The 11,323-nt window shown below is 40.9% G+C and overlaps 1 protein-coding gene across 2 annotated transcripts in view; it reads left to right on the top strand.

The window, feature by feature from the left end:
• Nucleotides 1-4,219: 4,219 nt before the first annotated feature.
• LOC122809761 (histo-blood group ABO system transferase-like) overlaps nt 4,220-11,323 on the top strand; it is a 1,808,094-nt gene continuing 1,800,990 nt past the window's right edge. The window contains exon 1 of one of the 2 annotated variants that reach the window (XM_044081487.1): nt 4,220-4,273. The gene's annotated coding sequence lies outside the window, so the exon portion shown is untranslated. Of the gene's footprint in view, nt 4,462-11,323 lie in introns of both variants that reach the window. The other variant, XM_044081486.1, reaches the window with a different exon arrangement.

The raw sequence follows: 11,323 nt of genomic DNA, 5'->3' as shown, positions 1-11,323 counted from the left end.
ATGGTTGACGCCATCGAACCCAACAGTTGTAGAATTCGATGGGCCGGGGCTCTTAGTAGGGGAAGACAGGATTTGATTTGATTCTGTAGAACCTGAATTCTTGCTGCCGGTAAAAAGGCGCGCATTCTTTTTGTGTCTAAGTCTGCGCCTATAAAAGTAATACGCTGAGATGGCTGTAGTACAGATTTTTGCAAATTGAATGTAATCCCCAAGAAACGGCCCAAGGTGAATGTGGCGTTGAGCGCCTGGAATAGTAGATGCCCGGAGGTGGCAGTAAGGAGCCAGTCGTCTAGATATGGAAACACTTGGAATCCCAGACTTCTCAGGTGAGCAGTTACCACTGCCAGACACTTGGTGAACACCCTGGGGGCTGTGGTGAGACCAAAGGGCAGTGCTCGGAATTGGAAGTGACTGACTCCCCGGAGGCGTAAATGTCTCCTGGACTCTTGAGCTATCGGAATGTGATAGTAAGCGTCCTGGAGGTCTATGGAGCACATCCATGCATCTTTCTCCAGCAAAGGAAGAATAGATTGAAGAGTGACCATTGAATTTGGATTTTTACAAAGCGATTCAATGAACTGAGGTCCAAAATGGGCCTGAGGTCCCCTGTCTTTTGGTACCAAAATAATCTTGAGTAAGTTCCTGATCCGATCTGGTCGGTGGGGACAGGCTGGATGGCTCCTTTTTCTAGCAGCTTTGAAACCTCTAATGCTGCTTGATCTCGCTGACTGGGTGGTACGTCCGGGATTTCCCTTAAGGAAAGGGAGGGCTTGGAGAAGGGGATGATATATCCTCTGGTAATAATGCGAAGCACCCACTGATCGCTTGTTATGGATTCCCAAGCTTGTGGTGCTACCAGAAATAGACCCCCGACTGGCTCCGGAGATGCACAGTCAGGCAACAACTCAGGGACGCTGGTTATATGAAGAACCATGAAAGGAATCGCGGTCTCCAGAGTTACGGGGGCCTCTGCCACCTCTGGCAGAATTCCCCCTGCCTCTGGAGGGGAATCACTGGGTGGAGTAGGGAAAGACTTCTGAGATTTTCTAAACCACATTTTCCCTCCTCTCTGAGCCTTGGGGTAAGGCCTAGAAGGAGCGAAAAATCACCCAAACGGCAGTCAAAGTCTTGCCCTCCTGCTCGCACCGAGTTAGTGTGTCCTTCACCTTGGGTCCAAACAAAGATGACCCATCAAAGGGAAGACTTGAAGGCCTCATCAAGAACACAAGCGCAACCAGGCGTGTCTCCTGAGGGCAACGCCTGTTCAGCTGCTCTACTCGCCCTCGGCCGCGATAGGAAATGAGCCTCATGGACGAGTTAACAATGGATAACAGGGTAGTCATCTGGCGCCAACAGTCGGGCCAGCGCCTCAGGTAGATTACCAACAAGGAGTCATTTAGCTCTTTGAGGAGATCCCTTTGGAGCCTAGTAAAATGACATAAATAATTCAGCGAAGGTAAAGGGCTGAAGACAGGCCCGCACCTATCCATGCTCCTAGAATCCTTATTAGGAGGATGAACAGACGTTGAAGCCTCTGCCACGTCCTGCTGTGTGGCAGAAGCCACCACCAAAGCATCTACAGGCACACCCTTTGTCAGAAATTCCTTCTGGGGGGGGGGGGCTGACAAAAACTTATTGGGCCTCGCAGGCACCGGTTCCACAGAATCAGGGTGTTCCCACCGAGAAACCAAATCAAGGAGTTCATCGAAGGGCGGAGACACCCAGGAGGCGGAAGGCTGGGCCCCAAAGGCCTTGAGGAAGACTGACTCCTCAGCTGAAGGGGTTTTGGCTTGCCAGTCACCTCTCTGTCTCAGAATCTCCAAGATATCTGAGAAGGAGATATCATCCGAAGATGATTTGGGGGACCCTTCTGCGTCATCGAGGTCAGTATCCGATGTCAGACTCATCTTGGGAGTTTACGTGCTTCCTCTTACACAATTTCTTCCGTGGGGGTTCGTCCGAAGCAGTTTTGGACGGACCTCCCGGAAGAAGGGAACCCCTGATGGGGGTATCCTCAGGCCCTGGGGCCCCGCTGCCAGGGAGCTGCAACACAACAGAGGCACCAGTCTCCAAATCTAGGGACGGTGAAGTAGAATCCTGCTGAACCGGCAAAGGCCCCTCATGGCGGCCGGACCTCCAGAATCCAAGGAGGTCACTGGTCTAGAGGCCACGATGGCACTGGAATTCCAGCAGCCGATGCTCGAGGGAAGACTAGGCACCAAGCACCCAATCCCAAAGTGTTCCCCGGCCGGCTGAAGAAGTCGAGTACCAAACCCTGAACCGAGGACAGGGTAGGAAGCACAGTCGAACCGAGACCGGAAGGGGTTTCTGCTCGCTTTGCTCCACCACCACCGACTCCAGGCTCCGAGGAGGTTGGAGGAGGAATCGAATGTGTTGGAGGTCGGGAAGCTAACTGTGCTGGAGCCGAGACCAATTTAGTAAAACTGGAGACTGGAATAGCCTCTGTATTACCCTATCCAGGTCCAAATCAGAGAGTCTCGATGATTTAGAGGAGGTAGACAATCGAGAAGACTTTCCTCTCGGCTCCGAGAGAAGGGGACCGGCTCCAAACGGCTCCAACGCTATCGGCCGGTTCCACCACAGCATGAACCACCATCGAAGGAGCTTTCTTGAGCCGAGGGGGAAGAGTCTGAGCTGCACACCTCCACCTCAGCCATTGGAACCGATGGAGGTGATTCACCTCGATACTCCAACCCGAAACCAATGGAGAGGTATCGAGGCACCCACCTCCCCGAAGGTCAGTGGAGCCGAGGAAGAAGAAGTCAATTTTGCTTTTAGTAGACGGCTCCGACGGACTTGTCGGAGCCGACGATCTTTTCTTTTTGGAAGCAACAGGAGGATCTAAGGCTTCCTCAAAGGAAGGTTTAATAAGCCCTTTCAAAATCAGCTTGTTTTCGTTCTTGAAGAACTCTAGAGGAGAAAGCATGACAGACACTACATGTCTCCTGCAGATGTTTCGCCCCAAACAATAAAATAAACTGAATGGCTGTCTGTAATGGACATTTTATAACTGCAAAGTGAATTTTTAAAGCCTGACTTCTGCTCCTTTGACATAATACAGGCCCTTCAACAAGTAATAAGACTATCAACAAAATTGTGCCAACTGAAGAGAGACACACTGGGTACTGAGGAAAATTTACCTCACAAAGAACAGTGAACAGACACAGACAAAACAAGTTCAATGGCCCAAAGCCCTTAAATAGCACTTAAACAGCACTCAAAGGTAGGGCAAAGGCCCTCCTTTAAAAAACGGCTTTGCCCGACTGAAAAAAATAAAGTACCAGAAATCACTCAAACACACAAGATATATAAATTTACAAAGAATAGCTGTTAAAACAGCTGTTTGGTTAATATATAGACAAAAACCCCAAGGTCAAAGACCAGTAAAGGTAAAAAAGAACCACTTAGCTCCAGCCAAGTCGAGACCACGTCCAGCTTGTAAAGCGGCAAACGAGATCTGGGGAAGCAGGTGTAGTGCATCCTGGGATAGGAAGTAGCCCAGCCAATGAGAGACTTCGTGCTAGTGTATTAGGGCAGTGGAGCCGATGGATCGGCTCCGAACCCATCAGTTATGAATGTAGGCGAGATAGGATCCCATTACATCAAAGATTTACAACATCAGATGTGTATCTATAAATAGGTAACTGCTGCAAATGTACTTATCAAGTATACAAAAAAATTACAAAACCGTTACTTTAGGGGTCCAGATCATACTGCTCTCCACCACACCACGGGTTACCTAGAGCGTGCCCAATATAGATGTCCAGATTAGGCAAGCGCCTTTATGGTATGAAACAAAAAAAAATGATAGCCACTGGTAGGACTGGAAGCAGAGCAGTACCTCTCACCAGTCCTTGATTTTGACTCTTTTTTTTTTTTTTTTTTTTCCTCTTAGGTCCCTCCTAAAACTGTTGACATCTGGAGAAAAAAAGATGGTAAATTACACGTCAAGAATAAAGAGTTTTATATTTCTTTTACTATAGAAGATGCATATTGACCTTCTCTTATACTGTCAGTATCACAGGTTAATAGTACTAATATTGTGAAAGTGTTCCTGATTGTTTCTGAATTTGTTCCTCATTCTGATGAAAGTTGTTTCCGATTTATTGAGAGTCTTGGACAGGAGCAATAGGATTAGAGAGGCTCTGTATTTAGAACACCTTTGCCACGCCTCGTAAACAAGGGCGAGGCTGTGGCCATTAAAGGGGCACTGAGAGAGTGGTGTAGGATCCTGTTACCAGTAATGTCCGGTGTAAGTACGTAGCTGTTGTTATTGTGGTTATGAATTTTGAATTAAAACTATAGTGAGCAAACAAAAAAATCTAAATATCGAGCTGAAAGGATTGTATTTCCCGTTATCTCTGAGGTACTAGTAAAAACTGATATAAAACAGCGGTTTACCTTTCGGTGGTTTCGGTAAAGTAAATCAAGAAGCTTCAGGTAAGGCACGTATTGACCTTTTCAAACTTACGGTCTACTTAAGGGAGCTGCTTGTTGAGTTATAATTAGAAAACGTTGTTTTACAAATACTTCTGATGGTACTGCAATGGACAGCGAGACTGTCCCTATGGGATTGTTTATATCAGGGGGTTTAGGCTCCGGTCACTATTAGAGACAACGCAAGTTATTACTGTGGCTAGGAGAGGGGGAAAGACTATCTTTAAGGGTATATACAGGTGTACCCCAGCATTTGGGAAAATGTACATAGTAATGTTATAGATGTTAACTTGCCTTCCACAACCTGAGGAATATTAACAATTGCAACTAGAACTCTTAACAGCTTTGGTTACTAGCCGAGCGGTTAAGACTGCTAAAAAAATGGAAGAATTAACGAATTATCCATGTTATGTATTTAAGAAATATGCGTGTCTGAGCCATTCCATGTGGCAATGTGTGAAACTTGAAAGTTTAAAACCCGGAGTTAGGAACGGACTTCGCACTGAGGCGCACTTGAGAGCTGTGAGTATCTAAGGGAGTTGGGGAAGCCACGTAAATGTGTCAGACCGAAACAGAAGTTGTTTTCTGAAACAACCAGGCTGCGATAAAGAGCAGTCTAGTCAGATCGAGTTACACAAAAAGAGCAACAATCCACAAACAACGACAGCTCGGGTTTTTTTTTTAATAATTTAACTTTTTCAACACCGTGTAGCTTTCTTGCTGTGTTCATTTTTCTTTAGTGAGTTTCCACACACAGTCTTTAGTCTGCATTTTCATGAGTACTAGAACCCTCCTTAAGAAATAATTAAAAACTCTAACTTTCCGTTGTTGTGCCACTCTTTTACTGTTATCTGCTCTCAGATTGATCCGCACACCATTCCTCCTTGTAAAAACTTCCTTCCCAAAAATTGTGCAGTTTAGTGTACCTCGTTACGAGGAACGCGCCTTATTTGGGGTCTTAAAAAGTTCGTGTTCCACATTGAAAGGGTCTGTAACACATTCAGTGTTAGGGTTTTAGGTGAAATCCACGGTAAATAGAAATAGATCTTCTTTATAAGTAAAACCAGCATTTTAACTATTCTATTACCTTTCTAGCTGGAGTTGTTAGTTAGCCATTAGTACATGTTCCACATTTTGCCCATTTGTTCCACATTATTAGGGCTAGTGTTCCTCATTTTGGAGATGAAAGGTTGAGAGCTATGCAGTTTTCTAAAGTTGTTTAGAGACTGATTGTCTTCTTCATCGTCACCATGATTGGAGGGGGAACGTCCTATATCGGGGTGTAATGTACGGGGTATAAGCGCTGAAATAAGCAGCTTCGTGTAACGGAAAGAACATCCACCATAAGTTTCAACTCGCTATTAACAGGTGTTTAGCGAGCGTAAAAAAACCCAAGGTGTGCGCGTTATCCGTGCACGAGACTGCCGTGTTAAGGGAACCATTATTTTACAGTCGCTAAGCGGCGTTTTTTGCTGTTTAGCTAATATAAAATTTAAAGAAACCATTAAAAATTAATAGTGTTTGTGTTTTGTGTGTAGAGTGAGAACGATCAAGCAGTGGTAGTAGTAGCAGTGAAGTGCCTCTCTCTACCTCTTAACTCAAGATAAAGGGATAAAGCCTAGAATAAGGGGAGAACAAAGGCTCAAAAATAGGAACACACTTTAAATATTACTCTCTAAAAAATTAGAAAGTTACTAAACAGGATTTTTGTTAGCTTACATTTTCCGAAGGTAATAAAGTTTGAAACTCAAATGTATGTTTAGTGATTTCAATCCCTAATGGTTACCAACAAACCACACATTTTATGAGTAAGGGACATCTGGATATTGTTTAAAAATGTTATACTTTTGATGTAGTATACATCCTTCAACAGTATTTACTCATATGTCTAATTTTTATCTCATTAAACTTAAACGTGACATTTCTCTACGTATTTTGATTTGCCCAAAAGTCCTGTACAAATATTCTGTGTATATAAGTGTTTCAGTAAGCTTTATTTGTATGTGTTAAACTGTATTTTTTCACCTTTCGTTTATTTCACTGTAGCTAAAATTGCAGTGTAACCTCAGTGTTTTGATGGCAACTCTCAAAAAAGGCACTTTGTCTGACTTCAGGGCGTTAAGGCTTTACCATTCGAATTTTAAAGTATACGTTGATGATAAAACACTGCTCAATAAGAAATTGGTTAAGTAAAATAAAATTTCACTTAGAGCAAACAATGATTACTAGTATTTAAATTTTAAATACGTAGTGTAATTTGTCCTTTATTTCTGATGAAGTCTATATTTAAGGTTTGGTTGTACGTTTCAGATTGGAATAAAGGCTATTCAGTGTTTGTTGTAAGTGAATTTTTATTTTATTTACACAGTTTCTTATTGAGAAGTGTTTTATTATCAATATATATTGTGGAAGTTCGCTGTCTGTTGAAATAATATTTTAAAATTCGAAAGGTAAAGCCGAGACGCCTGGGGTGAAGGAATTGCTTTCTTATTTTGTAAATTGTGGCCAGAAGTTGGCCACCACCATTTATAACCTGGCTAACAAACATATGTTTATATATATATATATATATATATATATATATATATATATATATATATATATAAAATGTGTGTGTAAGTTCAGATCTGAAGTCAAGATTAGATTTAATTGCGTTGTTCTTTTTTTTTTTTTTTTTCCCCCCACAGGAAAAAAGGAAATGTGTTGATAATTTAAAGGGAAAATATTTTCTGATTTTTGTAGAAAACTTTACTGAAAATGTACAAACCAAAGTTTTATTAATGACTCTTTCTAGGAAAAATGATAATTTAAAGGGAAAATATTTTCTGATTTTTGTAGAAAACTTTACTGAAAATGTACACACCAAAGTTGTATTATGGACTCTTTCTGACAATAACGTGGAAAAGAATATTTGATTAACAATGTGGACTGCCCTTCAGGGGTGTAGCTAGAAATGTACATTTTACACTCAGACCTAATGTTGCCTTCACCACCCACCTATCATTAATACATACAGGAAGATTACAGGCTATTTTCAACTACTTTTTCCATAAAACGCTATATTAGAGGTGTATTCCTTTTACACAAGTACTAGACATGTATTTTCACACATTTTTGTGTGTATATACACACACACACACACACACACACACACACACACACACACACACACACATATATATATATATATATATATATATATATATATATATATATATATATATATATATATATTATTCATTTTCACAGTTCTACATAGCTCTCAACCTCCTTTCTCCAAAATGAGGAACATTACCCTCATAATGTGACAAATGTGCAAAATGTGGAACATTTACTAATAGCTTACTAACAGCTTCAACTAAAAGTCATAGGATGGCTAAAATATGCTGTTTTTACTTATAAAAAAGAAATTTTAATGAATTAATATGATTCATATCTATTTACCCACGGTTAGCAGTTAAATTCCTAACACTGAATGTGTGACAGACCCTTTCAATGTGGAACTTTGGGGAACATGCACTTTTGACCCCAAATGAGGTACGTTCCTCGTAATGATGTACACTTGAGAGATATGGTTCTAAACATTCTGTGCTTTTTGTGTGCTAAAGTTTCCAACAGATTCTCAGAAAAAAAAATGTACTCATCTGAGTTTGCCTAGCTACATCCTTAAGTGAAATTGCGCTGATTTGCTTCACCTAAGCCTGACTCTCTCCACCTCTTTAGCACAAGTGTTCTGGATAAAATAAGGGGCGGTCAAAGGCCTGAAATTTGGGTCACATTTTAAATACTGCTCTTAGGGTAAAAAGTTGATCGGACAAAAAATACATTTTTTGTTTTACAATACCATTTCTGAAGGATATAAAGTATGAAACTCAAATGTCGGTCATTATTTAGTAACTGTAGTCTTCAATGATTTGCCAAGTATTAGGAGTAACAAACGAAATATGAGGCAAAAATCTGGACGGTCGAGCAGCAGTCCAGACAGTGGTACTTGAGGGAAGGAAGCATCTCAGTGCAATAACAATCGCAACTGAAAATCGGAGAGGATCAGGAAGAAATCACTTGACAGTTTGTAACTGCAGCGCAGGAATAAAAATCACATTCTTTTTGGGTGGATCCACTACATTAAGAGTGGAATAAGATGCGACTGAGTGTGAGTCACTGTGAACAACGCACACCTGGGATGTTCTGAAGCCCGGCGGGCTGACAAACCCAGCATATTTTTAGCCTTTTGTGAGGCAGAGCGCCATTTAGCCAGCCCAAAAGGTGACTGTTAGCTGATTTACATTCCCAAGCTGCGGACTCGTTTTTTTCTTTCCCCATTCCATGTAGACACACTGATAGGGAAGGAATGTTTTCCAATCAGTGTGTGGATGAACAGGTCGCCCATTCTCCAAGTAGTAGTAAACGATAGCAAACGAGCCCATACATTAAAGTAATTAGTAATGGTTCATGATTCAGAATAACAAACCGGTCACAGCGGTAAAGCCGAAGCAAGAACTATACGTATGGTATACATTTAATAAGCAGGTATAAAACGGTGACGAGCAAACTTTTTCAACAGGGTGCGGCTTTCTTGCTGTGTTCATTTTTCTTCAATGACTTTCCACACAGTCTTTAGTCTGCATTTTCATGAGTACTAGAACCCTCTAATAAATGATTCAAAACTATAACTTTCCGTTGTGTCACTTTGTACCGTCATCTGTTCTCAGATTGATGCACACCGTTCTCCCCTTAGGATAGGGTTACCACCTTTTCAAATGCCCAAAGGATTTTTTTTTTTTTTTTTTTGGTCAGAGAAGAGTTTTTTGCAAAGAACAGCCAGCCAGAGTACAAGGACAGAACTTCACTTTTGCAAAAAAAAACTTTATTTTTGTTTTTTTTTTTTGCTTATTCTTCTGTTTTTATAACATTTAGTGTTTCAGATACCAGACTAACTGTTTATGCAACTATTACATAAAATATAATAGAAATTTGTCCTAAAAAAATCTCAGATTTGTCATTTTTTTTGATTTTTTTGCAGGACACAACTGCCCAAAGAGGATTGTAGGATTACCACCTGTCCCACTTTGAGAGGGACAGTCCCTCTTTGTGCAGTTGTGTCCTGTCAAGAAATATTAAAATGGGTAAATGTCCTGAGATTGTAGGACATAATTATGTCCCATATTTTATGTAATAGTTGCATAAAATAGTTATTTCTGTATCTAAAATACCTAAATGTTACAAGAAACATAATAAGCAACTAAACTGCTACAAGAATAAGCTTTTATTTAGGAAAAAAAGTTAAGTTCTATCCTTTGTCCTGACCGTGGGTATGTCTGCCTGTAAAATTTGATGTGTCCCGAAAATGTCCCACTTTGGCCATTTGAAAAGGTGGCAACCCTATCTCCCCTCACTCTGTAAAAACTTCTGCCAAAATTACCCAGTTTTCTAAAGTTGGAGTGGCTGACCTTTTTATCGTCACCATGATTGGAGAGGGGACGTCCTCCATCAGGGTGTTAATGTACGGGGAATACCTCTCAACCAATCGGGGACAAATCCTTACAGAATCGAGGACAAATCCAGACAAAATCAGGGACACTTTTAAAATATTAGTTCTATTAACTCGAGGTATTAACAAAATAAGAGAATTAAGCAATAACCCACGCCTGGGTGTGGGTAATGCTGGATTTACCCACAGTAGGTGTGCGAAGCCAGAGTGGCCAAACAAAGGCAACCGTGGGTAAATCCAGCATTACCCACACCCAGAAGTGGGTTATTGCTATTATACAATGACATTATTTAAGAAAAAAATAACTTTTATTAAATAATGACCTTGTATAATGGCGCCGTGCTGTCCTTACGCTGCTGGACAGCTCCACTTTGCCATTGCTGATGTACTACGCATGCGTTTGGAACTTGCATTCCCACGCATACCTAGGACATCAGTGCTAGGAAAAGTACGCAACGTAGAAAAGAAGATCTCCGTTGCTCTGTTTTTCTATAATTTTTTTTTTAATATTAGTTTGTGGCAATTTAGGGGTAGGAGAGCTGCATTCTCGACTCCGCACATATGAGAAAGACAGCTTGAAGAAAATACAAGGGAAATCGGGCACATGTATTTAATTTTAAATACCATACCTGATTTTCCTTCTGTTTTCTTCATGCTGTCTTTCTCGTATATGCGGAGTTGGGACTACAGCTTTTTTTTTAATAAAAAAAAAAATAAAACTTGGGCAATATACCAACGGAAAAAAGTCCGGGTGACCAGATCTTTTCCTTTGGTATATTGTTAGATTTACCATGGGCACGCTGGCCCATCAGCGTGTACGTTTTGGAATAGTAATGGCCAGTCATTGTATAATGTGAATTAATATATGTTTCCTGAAGTAAAATAAGTCCGTAACTCTTAATTGCCATTATTAAGTATAACTCCTCACCTTTTGCCCAAAAGACACCAGTGTTAGGAGGGATTAAGAAGGACAGAGCTAAAATTTGAATTAAAATCAGGGACAGTTGAGAAATAAGCTGCCACAAAGTACGGGATTAAGAAGGACAGAGCTAAAACATCCATTATTTGGCTGAATAACAAGTGTTTAGTGAGTCTAAAACAGAAAACTTTGCGTGCTTCTGTGTGCTTTGCGTGACGAGCTGCCATTAATAGAGCTATTTTACACTCGCTAAGCAGCACTTTTGCTGTTTAGCTAATGTAATTAAAAGAAAACATAAAAATAATTGTGTGTATGAAGAGTGAGTGTGATCAAGCAGTAGTAGCAGCAAGTAGTTGAGGTTTAAATACCCCTGTACTTCACTCCAGATATCGGGATGGAGCCTAGAATAAAGGGAGAACAAATGCTCAAAAAATAGGATCACATTTTAAATATTG

This window comes from Protopterus annectens, chromosome 8.part0 (genome assembly GCF_019279795.1).
Source record: "Protopterus annectens isolate FY-2018-M chromosome 8.part0, PAN1.0, whole genome shotgun sequence".
NCBI lineage: Eukaryota > Metazoa > Chordata > Ceratodontiformes > Protopteridae > Protopterus > Protopterus annectens.
The sequence above is the reverse complement of the archived record's forward strand: the minus strand, read 5'-3'. Positions and strand labels throughout refer to the sequence as shown.